The sequence below is a fragment of the Electrophorus electricus genome, chromosome 5 (assembly GCF_041902795.1).
Source record: "Electrophorus electricus isolate QZ-2024a chromosome 5, ASM4190279v1, whole genome shotgun sequence".
NCBI classification, from domain to species: Eukaryota; Metazoa; Chordata; class Actinopteri; order Gymnotiformes; family Gymnotidae; genus Electrophorus; species Electrophorus electricus.
Window position 1 is genome coordinate 20,773,115 of NC_137501.1, and position 17,783 is coordinate 20,790,897.

Here is a 17,783-nt window from a genome sequence, read left to right on the forward strand (position 1 = left end):
GCGTGATGGTATGGGAGAGTTATTTTCTTTTGTGCAGGCAGTGTGTTTAACTTCCCATGTTAAAAGCATAAGTTCTCATTTTCCATTTGAATACCCCAACATTAAACAAGCAATATGGGACACACACACACACACACACACACACACACACACACACAGACACACACACACACACACACACACACACACACACACACACACACACACACACACACAGACACACACACACACACACACACACACACACACACACACACACACAGACTCACAAGCCCTTCTTTCACACAAGTTCAAACTTGTTTCCTATGCCCTGTGTGCTTTGGTTTTTCTTGTTGGATTATTCTCTGCTTGGTTAAGGTACGTTCTGAGTTTACTTACTTTTGCCTTAGATTCTGTAAAATTCAAGGCTAATTATCTGAACCTAGTTGTTAGTTGCTTGTTAGCTGTAATTACTCACTACAGGTGTAGTTTCGCCCTGTGCACCTCAAGGCATGACTGCGCCGTGAGGTCCTGCCGAGTGGTCCATGGATTTCACAGTGGTAAAGTCATTGTGTTCTGTGTGTATGCAATATTGTAAATGGGATTACATTTATTTGTAGCATTTTCATTGTAAGGAGGCAAATGCACATGCGGTCTAGCCGAAATAGCTCAGCTGGGAGAGCGTTAGACTGAAGATCTAAAGGTCCCTGGTTCAATCCCGGGTTTTGGCAACTGTGTGGTACTGATTTCCTCTTCCGATGGTGTGCTTTTTTTTATGTGTACTTCATAAACCTTTACGTTCTTTTACTAAAAAATGATTGCGACGTTGCTGTTTTTATGCAATCGGAAGTGTACTTCATAAACCTTTACCTTCTTTTACTAAAAAATGATTGCGACGTTGCTGTTTTTATGCTATCAGAAGTTTTCATGGCGTAATAGGACTAAAGACTTTGAATTCAGTGACCCTATTTAAAATTTCCTGAAACTTGCAATATCTTATCATATGTTTCATCACTGCACATAGAGGCGCTTGAAGAGTGGCTTCTGCACAAACGCTTTTGAAATGTAGCTCATTAGTTGTAAGCTGGACAAGGGAAGGGTCGGCGTCAACTTGCATGTATGCTTGGTACAATATTATAGGAATCCTGTTTCACACCACTCCTATGTTTTCATGGAATGGGGCCTACTTCAGCTAGCTTTGGCTCATGGACAGGCTTTGTTCTACCTAAACAGGTGATGTAAAGAAGTCATTTGCTTCCTAAAGTTCTTGAAAATCACACTCTACCAAGAGGCATCGCATAATGGCAAAAAAACAAAACATTGTACACTAAATACAGCAACCAACATACTTATCCTTAATGTGTACCACTGCAGAAGAGATGCACTGTAGATTTTGAATTCTAAAGACATTGAGCATCATACTTATCCTTAACGTGTAACACTGCAGAAGAGATGTACTGGAGAATCCGGACAATGATCCCACTACCTCTCTCATTGCATAATGTGAAAACACCTTCCAAAATATTGAATTCTAACAACAGTGAGCAACACACTCATCCGAAGAGTGTATCAATGCTGCTAAGACACACTGGAGAAGGTAGACATCCATGCCACTAACTGTCGCATGTTAAGCAAGCGCTCTACCACTTGAGCCAAGAAGAATGAAAGAGGTTTTATTGGAGTCACATTCAAAGAGTCACATTTAGAATCTCAAGATAGGTTCACAAACGAAAGTTTATTTATTTTATTAACCAATTTCCAAAGCTATTTTCACCTCTACTATACAATATATGATATTATATAATATATACAATATGTCTATTGTGGTCAATCCCAATTATTTGAGCACTAAGCTAGAACTGTTCACTGCCATCAAAATTATTTTGATTTCCTATTAAAAGTTTCCTCTTATCCAGCCCAGAAACATTCAAATGAATAGATTCATTTGTGAACTTATGTTAAGTCCACAAGAGGGCAAGTGTAGTTTTCAGAGTGAATAAGGCCTATCCCATTTCTGGGGTGCATGAGACTCTATTAAGACTCTTCTATGACTGCATGCACCTATCAATGCAGCTGTAAATACTGCTTCCTTCCTGCATGCTCCCTGCCTCCTTCCCTGCCTGACACTGACACTCAACATAAATGCAGTTAACATGTTTTGATTCATAAAAGACATTCTGCTGGTGACTTAGAAAGTGCTTTCAATCTAGAGTATCTGTTAAATTATAGCAGCTTCTCCTACCCAAAGCAGGTGATTATAAGGGTTAAAGCCTCAGGAGCATTATTTTACATTTAGGAAACCCTACAAACTTGCGAATGAATCTGACATTGCAGTCAACCAGTTTCCTTTGTACAGGTGATGAGGAATGAGCTGTTGATTTTGGTGTGTTTTCACCCTCACAATTGATGTCAGTTTGGTGTGTTTACACCCTCATGCCGGACCACCAATGCCAATTCAACATGTATTACAAGCTCAAAATATGACTGATGAGGACTAACTAGGCTCAACGTTGTGGAACACTCCACACTGATGATGGGCATTAGGCAGTCACCAACACTCTCCAATGGCGTGATGGTATGGGAGAGTTATTTTCTTTTGTGCAGGCAGTGTGTTTAACTTCCCATGTTAAAAGCATAAGTTCTCAATTTCCATTTGAATACCCCAACATTAAACAGCAATATGGGACACACACACACACACACCCACACACACACACCCACAAAAGCCCTTCTTTCACACAAGTTCAAACTTGTTTCCTGTGCCCTGTGTGCTTTGGTTTTTCTCGTTGGATTATTCTCTGCTTGGTTAAGGTAGGTTCTGAGTTTACTTACTTTTGCCTTAGATTCTGTAAAATTCAAGGCTAATTATCTGAACCTAGTTGTTAGTTGCTTGTTAGCTGTAATTACTCACTACAGGTGTAGTTTCGCCCTGTGCACCTCAAGGCATGACTGCGCCGTGAGGTCCTGCCGAGTGGTCCATGGATTTCACAGTGGTAAAGTCATTGTGTTCTGTGTGTATGCAATATTGTAAATGGGATTACATTTATTGGTAGCATTTTAATCGTAAGGAGGCAAATGCAAATGCAGTCTAGCCGAAATAGCTCAGCTGGGAGAGCGTTAGACTGAAGATCTAAAGGTCCCTGGTTCAATCCCGGGTTTCGGCAACTGTGCGGTGCTGATTTCCTCTTCCGATGGTGTGCTTTTTTTTATGTGTACTTCATAAACCTTTACGTTCTTTTACTAAAAAATGATTGCGACGTTGCTGTTTTTATGCAATCGGAAGTGTACTTCATAAACCTTTACCTTCTTTTACTAAAAAATGATTGCGACGTTGCTGTTTTTATACTATCGGAAGTTTTCATGGCGTAATAGCACTAAAGAATTTGAATTCAGTGACCCTATTTAAAATTTCCTGAAACTTGCAATATCTTATCATATGTTTCATCACTGCACATAGAGGTGCTTGAAGAGTGGCTTCTGCACAAACGCTTTTGAAATGTAGCTCATTAGTTGTAAGCTGGACAAGGGAAGGATCGGCGTCAACTTGCATGTATGCTTGGTACAATATTATAGGAATCCTGTTTCACACCACTCCTATGTTTTCATGGAATGGGGCCTACTTCAGCTAGCTTTGGCTCATGGACGGGCTTTGTTCTACCAAAACAGGTGATGTAAAGAAGTCATTTGCTTCCTAAAGTTCTTGAAAATCACACTCTACCAAGAGGCATCGCATAATGGCAAAAAAACAAAACATTGTACACTAAATACAGCAACCAACATACTTATCCTTAATGTGTACCACTGCAGAAGAGATGCACTGGAGATTTTGAATTCTAAAGACATTGAGCATCATACTTATCCTTAACGTGTAACACTGCAGAAGAGACGTACTGGAGAATGCGGACAATGATCCCACTACCTCTCTCATTGCATAATGTGAAAACACCTTCCAAAATATTGTATTCTAACAACAGTGAGCAACACACTCATCCGAAGAGTGTATCAATGCTGCTAAGACACACTGGAGAAGGTAGACATCCATGCCACTAACTGTCGCATGTTAAGCAAGCGCTCTACCACTTGAGCCAAGAAGAATGAAAGTATTTTTATTGGAGTCACATTCAAAGAGTCACATTTAGAATCTCAAGATAGGTTCACAAACGAAAGTTTATTTATTTTATTAACCAATTTCCAAAGCTATTTTCACCTCTACTATACAACATATGATATTATATAATATATACAATATGTCTATTGTGGTCAATCCCAATTATTTGAGCACTAAGCTAGAACTGTTCACTGCCATCAAAATTATTTTGACTTCCTATTAAAAGTTTCCTCTTATCCAGCCCAGAAACATTCAAATGAATAGATTCATTTGTGAACTTATGTTAAGTCCACAAGAGGGCAAGTGTAGTTTTCAGAGTGAATAAGGCCTATCCCATTTCTGGGGTGCATGAGACTCTATTAAGACTCTTCTATGACTGCATGCACCTATCAATGCAGCTGTAAATACTGCTTCCTTCCTGCATGCTCCCTGCCTCCTTCCCTGCCTGACACTGACACTCAACATAAATGCAGTTAACATGTTTTGATTCATAAAAGACATTCTGCTGGTGACTTAGAAAGTGCTTTCAATCTAGAGTATCTGTTAAATTATAGCAGCTTCTCCTACCCAAAGCATGTGATTATAAGGGTTAAAGCCTCAGGAGCATTATTTTACATTTAGGAAACCCTACAAACTTGCGAATGAACCTGACATTGCAGTCAACCAGTTTCCTTTGTACAGGTGATGAGGAATGAGCTGTTGATTTTGGTGTGTTTTCACCCTCAAAATTGATGTCAGTTTGGTGTGTTTACACCCTCATGCCGGACCACCAATGCCAATTCAACATGTATTACAAGCTCAAAATATGACTGATGAGGACTAACTAGGCTCAACGTTGTGGAACACTCCACACTGATGATGGGCATTAGGCAGTCACCAACACTCTCCAATGGCGTGATGGTATGGGAGAGTTATTTTCTTTTGTGCAGGCAGTGTGTTTAACTTCCCATGTTAAAAGCATAAGTTCTCATTTTCCATTTGAATACCCCAACATTAAACAAGCAATATGGGACACACACACACACACACACCCACACACACACACCCACACAAGCCCTTCTTTCACACAAGTTCAAACTTGTTTCCTGTGCCCTGTGTGCTTTGGTTTTTCTCGTTGGATTATTCTCTGCTTGGTTAAGGTAGGTTCTGAGTTTACTTACTTTTGCCTTAGATTCTGTAAAATTCAAGGCTAATTATCTGAACCTAGTTGTTAGTTGCTTGTTAGCTGTAATTACTCACTACAGGTGTAGTTTCGCCCTGTGCACCTCAAGGCATGACTGCGCCGTGAGGTCCTGCCGAGTGGTCCATGGATTTCACAGTGGTAAAGTCATTGTGTTCTGTGTGTATGCAATATTGTAAATGGGATTACATTTATTGGTAGCATTTTCATCGTAAGGAGGCAAATGCACATGCGGTCTAGCCGAAATAGCTCAGCTGGGAGAGCGTTAGACTGAAGATCTAAAGGTCCCTGGTTCAATCCCGGGTTTCGGCGACTGTGCGGTGCTGATTTCCTCTTCCGATGGTGTGCTTTTTTTAATGTGTACTTCATAAACCTTTACGTTCTTTTACTAAAAAATGATTGCGACGTTGTTGTTTTTATGCAATCGGAAGTGTACTTCATAAACCTTTACCTTCTTTTACTAAAAAATGATTGCGACGTTGCTGTTTTTATACTATCGGAAGTTTTCATGGCGTAATAGCACTAAAGAATTTGAATTCAGTGACCCTATTTAAAATTTCCTGAAACTTGCAATATCTTATCATATGTTTCATCACTGCACATAGAGGTGCTTGAAGAGTGGCTTCTGCACAAACGCTTTTGAAATGTAGCTCATTAGTTGTAAGCTGGACAAGGGAAGGGTCGGCGTCAACTTGCATGTATGCTTGGTACAATATTATAGGAATCCTGTTTCACACCACTCCTATGTTTTCATGGAATGGGGCCTACTTCAGCTAGCTTTGGCTCATGGACGGGCTTTGTTCTACCAAAACAGGTGATGTAAAGAAGTCATTTGCTTCCTAAAGTTCTTGAAAATCACACTCTACCAAGAGGCATCGCATAATGGCAAAAAAACAAAACATTGTACACTAAATACAGCAACCAATATACTTATCCTTAATGTGTACCACTGCAGAAGAGAGGCACTGGAGATTTTGAATTCTAAAGACATTTAGCATCATACTTATCCTTAACGTGTAACACTGCAGAAGAGACGTACTGGAGAATGCGGACAATGATCCCACTACCTCTCTCATTGCATAATGTGAAAACACCTTCCAAAATATTGTATTCTAACAACAGTGAGCAACACACTCATCCGAAGAGTGTATCAATGCTGCTAAGACACACTGGAGAAGGTAGACATCCATGCCACTAACTGTCGCATGTTAAGCAAGCGCTCTACCACTTGAGCCAAGAAGAATGAAAGTATTTTTATTGGAGTCACATTCAAAGAGTCACATTTAGAATCTCAAGATAGGTTCACAAACGAAAGTTTATTTATTTTATTAACCAATTTCCAAAGCTATTTTCACCTCTACTATACAACATATGATATTATACAATATATACAATATGTCTATTGTGGTCAATCCCAATTATTTGAGCACTAAGCTAGAACTGTTCACTGCAAATCAAAATTATTTTGACTTCCTATTAAAAGTTTCCTCTTATCCAGCCCAGAAACATTCAAATGAATAGATTCATTTGTGAACTTATGTTAAGTCCACAAGAGGGCAAGTGTAGTTTTCAGACTGAATAAGGCCTATCCCATTTCTGGGGTGCATGAGACTCTATTAAGACTCTTCTATGACTGCATGCACCTATCAATGCAGCTGTAAATACTGCTTCCTTCCTGCATGCTCCCTGCCTCCTTCCCTGCCTGACACTGACACTCAACATAAATGCAGTTAACATGTTTTGATTCATAAAAGACATTCTGCTGGTGACTTAGAAAGTGCTTTCAATCTAGAGTATCTGTTAAATTATAGCAGCTTCTCCTACCCAAAGCATGTGATTATAAGGGTTAAAGCCTCAGGAGCATTATTTTACATTTAGGAAACCCTACAAACTTGCGAATGAACCTGACATTGCAGTCAACCAGTTTCCTTTGTACAGGTGATGAGGAATGAGCTGTTGATTTTGGTGTGTTTTCACCCTCAAAATTGATGTCAGTTTGGTGTGTTTACACCCTCATGCCGGACCACCAATGCCAATTCAACATGTATTACAAGCTCAAAATATGACTGATGAGGACTAACTAGGCTCAACGTTGTGGAACACTCCACACTGATGATGGGCATTAGGCAGTCACCAACACTCTCCAATGGCGTGATGGTATGGGAGAGTTATTTTCTTTTGTGCAGGCAGTGTGTTTAACTTCCCATGTTAAAAGCATAAGTTCTCATTTTCCATTTGAATACCCCAACATTAAACAAGCAATATGGGACACACACACACACACACACCCACACACACACACCCACACAAGCCCTTCTTTCACACAAGTTCAAACTTGTTTCCTGTGCCCTGTGTGCTTTGGTTTTTCTCGTTGGATTATTCTCTGCTTGGTTAAGGTAGGTTCTGAGTTTACTTACTTTTGCCTTAGATTCTGTAAAATTCAAGGCTAATTATCTGAACCTAGTTGTTAGTTGCTTGTTAGCTGTAATTACTCACTACAGGTGTAGTTTCGCCCTGTGCACCTCAAGGCATGACTGCGCCGTGAGGTCCTGCCGAGTGGTCCATGGATTTCACAGTGGTAAAGTCATTGTGTTCTGTGTGTATGCAATATTGTAAATGGGATTACATTTATTGGTAGCATTTTCATCGTAAGGAGGCAAATGCACATGCGGTCTAGCCGAAATAGCTCAGCTGGGAGAGCGTTAGACTGAAGATCTAAAGGTCCCTGGTTCAATCCCGGGTTTCGGCGACTGTGCGGTGCTGATTTCCTCTTCCGATGGTGTGCTTTTTTTAATGTGTACTTCATAAACCTTTACGTTCTTTTACTAAAAAATGATTGCGACGTTGTTGTTTTTATGCAATCGGAAGTGTACTTCATAAACCTTTACCTTCTTTTACTAAAAAATGATTGCGACGTTGCTGTTTTTATACTATCGGAAGTTTTCATGGCGTAATAGCACTAAAGAATTTGAATTCAGTGACCCTATTTAAAATTTCCTGAAACTTGCAATATCTTATCATATGTTTCATCACTGCACATAGAGGTGCTTGAAGAGTGGCTTCTGCACAAACGCTTTTGAAATGTAGCTCATTAGTTGTAAGCTGGACAAGGGAAGGGTCGGCGTCAACTTGCATGTATGCTTGGTACAATATTATAGGAATCCTGTTTCACACCACTCCTATGTTTTCATGGAATGGGGCCTACTTCAGCTAGCTTTGGCTCATGGACGGGCTTTGTTCTACCAAAACAGGTGATGTAAAGAAGTCATTTGCTTCCTAAAGTTCTTGAAAATCACACTCTACCAAGAGGCATCGCATAATGGCAAAAAAACAAAACATTGTACACTAAATACAGCAACCAATATACTTATCCTTAATGTGTACCACTGCAGAAGAGAGGCACTGGAGATTTTGAATTCTAAAGACATTGAGCATCATACTTATCCTTAACGTGTAACACTGCAGAAGAGACGTACTGGAGAATGCGGACAATGATCCCACTACCTCTCTCATTGCATAATGTGAAAACACCTTCCAAAATATTGTATTCTAACAACAGTGAGCAACACACTCATCCGAAGAGTGTATCAATGCTGCTAAGACACACTGGAGAAGGTAGACATCCATGCCACTAACTGTCGCATGTTAAGCAAGCGCTCTACCACTTGAGCCAAGAAGAATGAAAGTATTTTTATTGGAGTCACATTCAAAGAGTCACATTTAGAATCTCAAGATAGGTTCACAAACGAAAGTTTATTTATTTTATTAACCAATTTCCAAAGCTATTTTCACCTCTACTATACAACATATGATATTATACAATATATACAATATGTCTATTGTGGTCAATCCCAATTATTTGAGCACTAAGCTAGAACTGTTCACTGCAAATCAAAATTATTTTGACTTCCTATTAAAAGTTTCCTCTTATCCAGCCCAGAAACATTCAAATGAATAGATTCATTTGTGAACTTATGTTAAGTCCACAAGAGGGCAAGTGTAGTTTTCAGACTGAATAAGGCCTATCCCATTTCTGGGGTGCATGAGACTCTATTAAGACTCTTCTATGACTGCATGCACCTATCAATGCAGCTGTAAATACTGCTTCCTTCCTGCATGCTCCCTGCCTCCTTCCCTGCCTGACACTGACACTCAACATAAATGCAGTTAACATGTTTTGATTCATAAAAGACATTCTGCTGGTGACTTAGAAAGTGCTTTCAATCTAGAGTATCTGTTAAATTATAGCAGCTTCTCCTACCCAAAGCAGGTGATTATAAGGGTTAAAGCCTCAGGAGCATTATTTTACATTTAGGAAACCCTACAAACTTGCGAATGAACCTGACATTGCAGTCAACCAGTTTCCTTTGTACAGGTGATGAGGAATGAGCTGTTGATTTTGGTGTGTTTTCACCCTCAAAATTGTTGTCAGTTTGGTGTGTTTACACCCTCATGCCGGACCACCAATGCCAATTCAACATGTATTACAAGCTCAAAATATGACTGATGAGGACTAACTAGGCTCAACGTTGTGGAACACTCCACACTGATGATGGGCATTAGTCAGTCACCAACACTCTCCAATGGCGTGATGGTATGGGAGAGTTATTTTCTTTTGTGCAGGCAGTGTGTTTAACTTCCCATGTTAAAAGCATAAGTTCTCATTTTCCATTTGAATACCCCAACATTAAACAAGCAATATGGGACACACACACACACACACACACACACACACAAGCCCTTCTTTCACACAAGTTCAAACTTGTTTCCTGTGCCCTGTGTGCTTTGGTTTTTCTCGTTGGATTATTCTCTGCTTGGTTAAGGTAGGTTCTGAGTTTACTTACTTTTGCCTTAGATTCTGTAAAATTCAAGGCTAATTATCTGAACCTAGTTGTTAGTTGCTTGTTAGCTGTAATTACTCACTACAGGTGTAGTTTCGCCCTGTGCACCTCAAGGCATGACTGCGCCGTGAGGTCCTGCCGAGTGGTCCATGGATTTCACAGTGGTAAAGTCATTGTGTTCTGTGTGTATGCAATATTGTAAATGGGATTACATTTATTGGTAGCATTTTCATCGTAAGGAGGCAAATGCACATGCGGTCTAGCCGAAATAGCTCAGCTGGGAGAGCGTTAGACTGAAGATCTAAAGGTCCCTGGTTCAATCCCGGGTTTCGGCAACTGTGCGGTGCTGATTTCCTCTTCCGATGGTGTGCTTTTTTTTTATGTGTACTTCATAAACCTTTACGTTCTTTTACTAAAAAATGATTGCGACGTTGCTGTTTTTATGCAATCGGAAGTGTACTTCATAAACCTTTACCTTCTTTTACTAAAAAATGATTGCGACGTTGCTGTTTTTATACTATCGGAAGTTTTCATGGCGTAATAGCACTAAAGAATTTGAATTCAGTGACCCTATTTAAAATTTCCTGAAACTTGCAATATCTTATCATATGTTTCATCACTGCACATAGAGGTGCTTGAAGAGTGGCTTCTGCACAAACGCTTTTGAAATGTAGCTCATTAGTTGTAAGCTGGACAAGGGAAGGGTCGGCGTCAACTTGCATGTATGCTTGGTACAATATTATAGGAATCCTGTTTCACACCACTCCTATGTTTTCATGGAATGGGGCCTACTTCAGCTAGCTTTGGCTCATGGACGGGCTTTGTTCTACCAAAACAGGTGATGTAAAGAAGTCATTTGCTTCCTAAAGTTCTTGAAAATCACACTCTACCAAGAGGCATCGCATAATGGCAAAAAAACAAAACATTGTACACTAAATACAGCAACCAACATACTTATCCTTAATGTGTACCACTGCAGAAGAGATGCACTGGAGATTTTGAATTCTAAAGACATTGAGCATCATACTTATCCTTAACGTGTAACACTGCAGAAGAGATGTACTGGAGAATGCGGACAATGATCCCACTACCTCTCTCATTGCATAATGTGAAAACACCTTCCAAAATATTGTATTCTAACAACAGTGAGCAACACACTCATCCGAAGAGTGTATCAATGCTGCTAAGACACACTGGAGAAGGTAGACATCCATGCCACTAACTGTCGCATGTTAAGCAAGCGCTCTACCACTTGAGCCAAGAAGAATGAAAGAGGTTTTATTGGAGTCACATTCAAAGAGTCACATTTAGAATCTCAAGATAGGTTCACAAACGAAAGTTTATTTATTTTATTAACCAATTTCCAAAGCTATTTTCACCTCTACTATACAATATATGATATTATATAATATATACAATATGTCTATTGTGGTCAATCCCAATTATTTGAGCACTAAGCTAGAACTGTTCACTGCCATCAAAATTATTTTGACTTCCTATTAAAAGTTTCCTCTTATCCAGCCCAGAAACATTCAAATGAATAGATTCATTTGTGAACTTATGTTAAGTCCACAAGAGGGCAAGTGTAGTTTTCAGAGTGAATAAGGCCTATCCCATTTCTGGGGTGCATGAGACTCTATTAAGACTCTTCTATGACTGCATGCACCTATCAATGCAGCTGTAAATACTGCTTCCTTCCTGCATGCTCCCTGCCTCCTTCCCTGCCTGACACTGACACTCAACATAAATGCAGTTAACATGTTTTGATTCATAAAAGACATTCTGCTGGTGACTTAGAAAGTGCTTTCAATCTAGAGTATCTGTTAAATTATAGCAGCTTCTCCTACCCAAAGCAGGTGATTATAAGGGTTAAAGCCTCAGGAGCATTATTTTACATTTAGGAAACCCTACAAACTTGCGAATGAACCTGACATTGCAGTCAACCAGTTTCCTTTGTACAGGTGATGAGGAATGAGCTGTTGATTTTGGTGTGTTTTCACCCTCAAAATTTATGTCAGTTTGGTGTGTTTACACCCTCATGCCGGACCACCAATGCCAATTCAACATGTATTACAAGCTCAAAATATGACTGATGAGGACTAACTAGGCTCAACGTTGTGGAACACTCCACACTGATGATGGGCATTAGGCAGTCACCAACACGCTCCAATGGCGTGATGGTATGGGAGAGTTATTTTCTTTTGTGCAGGCAGTGTGTTTAACTTCCCATGTTAAAAGCATAAGTTCTCATTTTCCATTTGAATACCCCAACATTAAACAAGCAATATGGGACACACACACACACACACACACACACACACACACACACACACACACACACACACACACACACACACACACACACACACACACACACAGACACACACACACACACACACACACACAGACACACACACACACACACACACACACACACACAGACTCACAAGCCCTTCTTTCACACAAGTTCAAACTTGTTTCCTATGCCCTGTGTGCTTTGGTTTTTCTTGTTGGATTATTCTCTGCTTGGTTAAGGTACGTTCTGAGTTTACTTACTTTTGCCTTAGATTCTGTAAAATTCAAGGCTAATTATCTGAACCTAGTTGTTAGTTGCTTGTTAGCTGTAATTACTCACTACAGGTGTAGTTTCGGCCTGTGCACCTCAAGGCATGACTGCGCCGTGAGGTCCTGCCGAGTGGTCCATGGATTTCACAGTGGTAAAGTCATTGTGTTCTGTGTGTATGCAATATTGTAAATGGGATTACATTTATTTGTAGCATTTTCATCGTAAGGAGGCAAATGCACATGCGGTCTAGCCGAAATAGCTCAGCTGGGAGAGCGTTAGACTGAAGATCTAAAGGTCCCTGGTTCAATCCCGGGTTTTGGCAACTGTGTGGTACTGATTTCCTCTTCCGATGGTGTGCTTTTTTTTATGTGTACTTCATAAACCTTTACGTTCTTTTACTAAAAAATGATTGCGACGTTGCTGTTTTTATGCAATCGGAAGTGTACTTCATAAACCTTTACCTTCTTTTACTAAAAAATGATTGCGACGTTGCTGTTTTTATGCTATCAGAAGTTTTCATGGCGTAATAGGACTAAAGACTTTGAATTCAGTGACCCTATTTAAAATTTCCTGAAACTTGCAATATCTTATCATATGTTTCATCACTGCACATAGAGGCGCTTGAAGAGTGGCTTCTGCACAAACGCTTTTGAAATGTAGCTCATTAGTTGTAAGCTGGACAAGGGAAGGGTCGGCGTCAACTTGCATGTATGCTTGGTACAATATTATAGGAATCCTGTTTCACACCACTCCTATGTTTTCATGGAATGGGGCCTACTTCAGCTAGCTTTGGCTCATGGACAGGCTTTGTTCTACCTAAACAGGTGATGTAAAGAAGTCATTTGCTTCCTAAAGTTCTTGAAAATCACACTCTACCAAGAGGCATCGCATAATGGCAAAAAAACAAAACATTGTACACTAAATACAGCAACCAACATACTTATCCTTAATGTGTACCACTGCAGAAGAGATGCACTGTAGATTTTGAATTCTAAAGACATTGAGCATCATACTTATCCTTAACGTGTAACACTGCAGAAGAGATGTACTGGAGAATCCGGACAATGATCCCACTACCTCTCTCATTGCATAATGTGAAAACACCTTCCAAAATATTGAATTCTAACAACAGTGAGCAACACACTCATCCGAAGAGTGTATCAATGCTGCTAAGACACACTGGAGAAGGTAGACATCCATGCCACTAACTGTCGCATGTTAAGCAAGCGCTCTACCACTTGAGCCAAGAAGAATGAAAGAGGTTTTATTGGAGTCACATTCAAAGAGTCACATTTTGAATCTCAAGATAGGTTCACAAACGAAAGTTTATTTATTTTATTAACCAATTTCCAAAGCTATTTTCACCTCTACTATACAACATATGATATTATATAATATATACAATATGTCTATTGTGGTCAATCCCAATTATTTGAGCCCTAAGCTAGAACTGTTCACTGCCATCAAAATTATTTTGACTTCCTATTAAAAGTTTCCTCTTATCCAGCCCAGAAACATTCAAATGAATAGATTCATTTGTGAACTTATGTTAAGTCCACAAGAGGGCAAGTGTAGTTTTCAGAGTGAATAAGGCCTATCCCATTTCTGGGGTGCATGAGACTCTATTAAGACTCTTCTATGACTGCATGCACCTATCAATGCAGCTGTAAATACTGCTTCCTTCCTGCATGCTCCCTGCCTCCTTCCCTGCCTGACACTGACACTCAACATAAATGCAGTTAACATGTTTTGATTCATAAAAGACATTCTGCTGGTGACTTAGAAAGTGCTTTCAATCTAGAGTAACTGTTAAATTATAGCAGCTTCTCCTACCCAAAGCAGGTGATTATAAGGGTTAAAGCCTCAGGAGCATTATTTTACATTTAGGAAACCCTACAAACTTGCGAATGAACCTGACATTGCAGTCAACCAGTTTCCTTTGTACAGGTGATGAGGAATGAGCTGTTGATTTTGGTGTGTTTTCACCCTCAAAATTTATGTCAGTTTGGTGTGTTTACACCCTCATGCCGGACCACCAATGCCAATTCAACATGTATTACAAGCTCAAAATATGACTGATGAGGACTAACTAGGCTCAACGTTGTGGAACACTCCACACTGATGATGGGCATTAGGCAGTCACCAACACGCTCCAATGGCGTGATGGTATGGGAGAGTTATTTTCTTTTGTGCAGGCAGTGTGTTTAACTTCCCATGTTAAAAGCATAAGTTCTCATTTTCCATTTGAATACCCCAACATTAAACAAGCAATATGGGACACACACACACACACACACACACACACACACACAGACACACACACACACACACACACACACACACACACACACACACACACACACACACACACACAGACACACACACACACACACACACACACACACACACACACACACACAGACTCACAAGCCCTTCTTTCACACAAGTTCAAACTTGTTTCCTATGCCCTGTGTGCTTTGGTTTTTCTTGTTGGATTATTCTCTGCTTGGTTAAGGTACGTTCTGAGTTTACTTACTTTTGCCTTAGATTCTGTAAAATTCAAGGCTAATTATCTGAACCTAGTTGTTAGTTGCTTGTTAGCTGTAATTACTCACTACAGGTGTAGTTTCGCCCTGTGCACCTCAAGGCATGACTGCGCCGTGAGGTCCTGCCGAGTGGTCCATGGATTTCACAGTGGTAAAGTCATTGTGTTCTGTGTGTATGCAATATTGTAAATGGGATTACATTTATTTGTAGCATTTTCATCTTAAGGAGGCAAATGCACATGCGGTCTAGCCGAAATAGCTCAGCTGGGAGAGCGTTAGACTGAAGATCTAAAGGTCCCTGGTTCAATCCCGGGTTTTGGCAACTGTGTGGTACTGATTTCCTCTTCCGATGGTGTGCTTTTTTTTATGTGTACTTCATAAACCTTTACGTTCTTTTACTAAAAAATGATTGCGACGTTGCTGTTTTTATGCAATCGGAAGTGTACTTCATAAACCTTTACCTTCTTTTACTAAAAAATGATTGCGACGTTGCTGTTTTTATACTATCGGAAGTTTTCATGGCGTAATAGCACTAAAGACTTTGAATTCAGTGACCCTATTTAAAATTTCCTGAAACTTGCAATATCTTATCATATGTTTCATCACTGCACATAGAGGCGCTTGAAGAGTGGCTTCTGCACAAACGCTTTTGAAATGTAGCTCATTAGTTGTAAGCTGGACAAGGGAAGGGTCGGCGTCAACTTGCATGTATGCTTGGTACAATATTATAGGAATCCTGTTTCACACCACTCCTATGTTTTCATGGAATGGGGCCTACTTCAGCTAGCTTTGGCTCATGGACAGGCTTTGTTCTACCTAAACAGGTGATGTAAAGAAGTCATTTGCTTCCTAAAGTTCTTGAAAATCACACTCTACCAAGAGGCATCGCATAATGGCAAAAAAACAAAACATTGTACACTAAATACAGCAACCAACATACTTATCCTTAATGTGTACCACTGCAGAAGAGATGCACTGTAGATTTTGAATTCTAAAGACATTGAGCATCATACTTATCCTTAACGTGTAACACTGCAGAAGAGATGTACTGGAGAATCCGGACAATGATCCCACTACCTCTCTCATTGCATAATGTGAAAACACCTTCCAAAATATTGAATTCTAACAACAGTGAGCAACACACTCATCCGAAGAGTGTATCAATGCTGCTAAGACACACTGGAGAAGGTAGACATCCATGCCACTAACTGTCGCATGTTAAGCAAGCGCTCTACCACTTGAGCCAAGAAGAATGAAAGAGGTTTTATTGGAGTCACATTCAAAGAGTCACATTTTGAATCTCAAGATAGGTTCACAAACGAAAGTTTATTTATTTTATTAACCAATTTCCAAAGCTATTTTCACCTCTACTATACAATATATGATATTATATAATATATACAATATGTCTATTGTGGTCAATCCCAATTATTTGAGCACTAAGCTAGAACTGTTCACTGCCATCAAAATTATTTTGACTTCCTATTAAAAGTTTCCTCTTATCCAGCCCAGAAACATTCAAATGAATAGATTCATTTGTGAACTTATGTTAAGTCCACAAGAGGGCAAGTGTAGTTTTCAGAGTGAATAAGGCCTATCCCATTTCTGGGGTGCATGAGACTCTATTAAGACTCTTCTATGACTGCATGCACCTATCAATGCAGCTGTAAATACTGCTTCCTTCCTGCATGCTCCCTGCCTCCTTCCCTGCCTGACACTGACACTCAACATAAATGCAGTTAACATGTTTTGATTCATAAAAGACATTCTGCTGGTGACTTAGAAAGTGCTTTCAATCTAGAGTATCTGTTAAATTATAGCAGCTTCTCCTACCCAAAGCAGGTGATTATAAGGGTTAAAGCCTCAGGAGCATTATTTTACATTTAGGAAACCCTACAAACTTGCGAATGAATCTGACATTGCAGTCAACCAGTTTCCTTTGTACAGGTGATGAGGAATGAGCTGTTGATTTTGGTGTGTTTTCACCCTCACAATTGATGTCAGTTTGGTGTGTTTACACCCTCATGCCGGACCACCAATGCCAATTCAACATGTATTACAAGCTCAAAATATGACTGATGAGGACTAACTAGGCTCAACGTTGTGGAACACTCCACACTGATGATGGGCATTAGGCAGTCACCAACACTCTCCAATGGCGTGATGGTATGGGAGAGTTATTTTCTTTTGTGCAGGCAGTGTGTTTAACTTCCCATGTTAAAAGCATAAGTTCTCAATTTCCATTTGAATACCCCAACATTAAACAGCAATATGGGACACACACACACACACACACACACACACACACACACACACACACACACACACACACAGACACATAAGCCCTTCTTTCACACAAGTTCAAACTTGTTTCCTGTGCCCTGTGTGCTTTGGTTTTTCTCGTTGGATTATTCTATGCTTGGTTAAGGTAGTTTCTGAGTTTACTTACTTTTGCCATAGATTCTGTAAAATTCAAGGCTAATTATCTGAACCTAGTTGTTAGTTGCTTGTTAGCTGTAATTACTCACTACAGGTGTAGTTTCGCCCTGTGCACCTCAAGGCA

The 17,783-nt window shown here is 39.9% G+C and overlaps 7 non-coding genes and 1 pseudogene across 7 annotated transcripts; 7 read left to right on the plus strand and 1 right to left on the minus strand.

Annotated features, from left to right (window-relative positions):
- LOC145657974 (uncharacterized) overlaps positions 1-17,783 on the minus strand; it is a 164,929-nt pseudogene that overhangs the window by 51,054 nt on the left and 96,092 nt on the right.
- Positions 638-710, plus strand: trnaf-gaa (transfer RNA phenylalanine (anticodon GAA)). Its single transcript has one exon. It is a non-coding gene; the product is annotated as a tRNA-Phe (tRNA).
- On the plus strand, positions 3,071-3,143 carry trnaf-gaa (transfer RNA phenylalanine (anticodon GAA)). The gene has a single exon. It is a non-coding gene; the product is annotated as a tRNA-Phe (tRNA).
- trnaf-gaa (transfer RNA phenylalanine (anticodon GAA)) lies at positions 5,507-5,579 on the plus strand. Its single transcript has one exon. It is a non-coding gene; the product is annotated as a tRNA-Phe (tRNA).
- Positions 7,944-8,016, plus strand: trnaf-gaa (transfer RNA phenylalanine (anticodon GAA)). Its single transcript has one exon. It is a non-coding gene; the product is annotated as a tRNA-Phe (tRNA).
- trnaf-gaa (transfer RNA phenylalanine (anticodon GAA)) lies at positions 10,371-10,443 on the plus strand. The gene has a single exon. It is a non-coding gene; the product is annotated as a tRNA-Phe (tRNA).
- On the plus strand, positions 12,924-12,996 carry trnaf-gaa (transfer RNA phenylalanine (anticodon GAA)). Its single transcript has one exon. It is a non-coding gene; the product is annotated as a tRNA-Phe (tRNA).
- Positions 15,470-15,542, plus strand: trnaf-gaa (transfer RNA phenylalanine (anticodon GAA)). Its single transcript has one exon. It is a non-coding gene; the product is annotated as a tRNA-Phe (tRNA).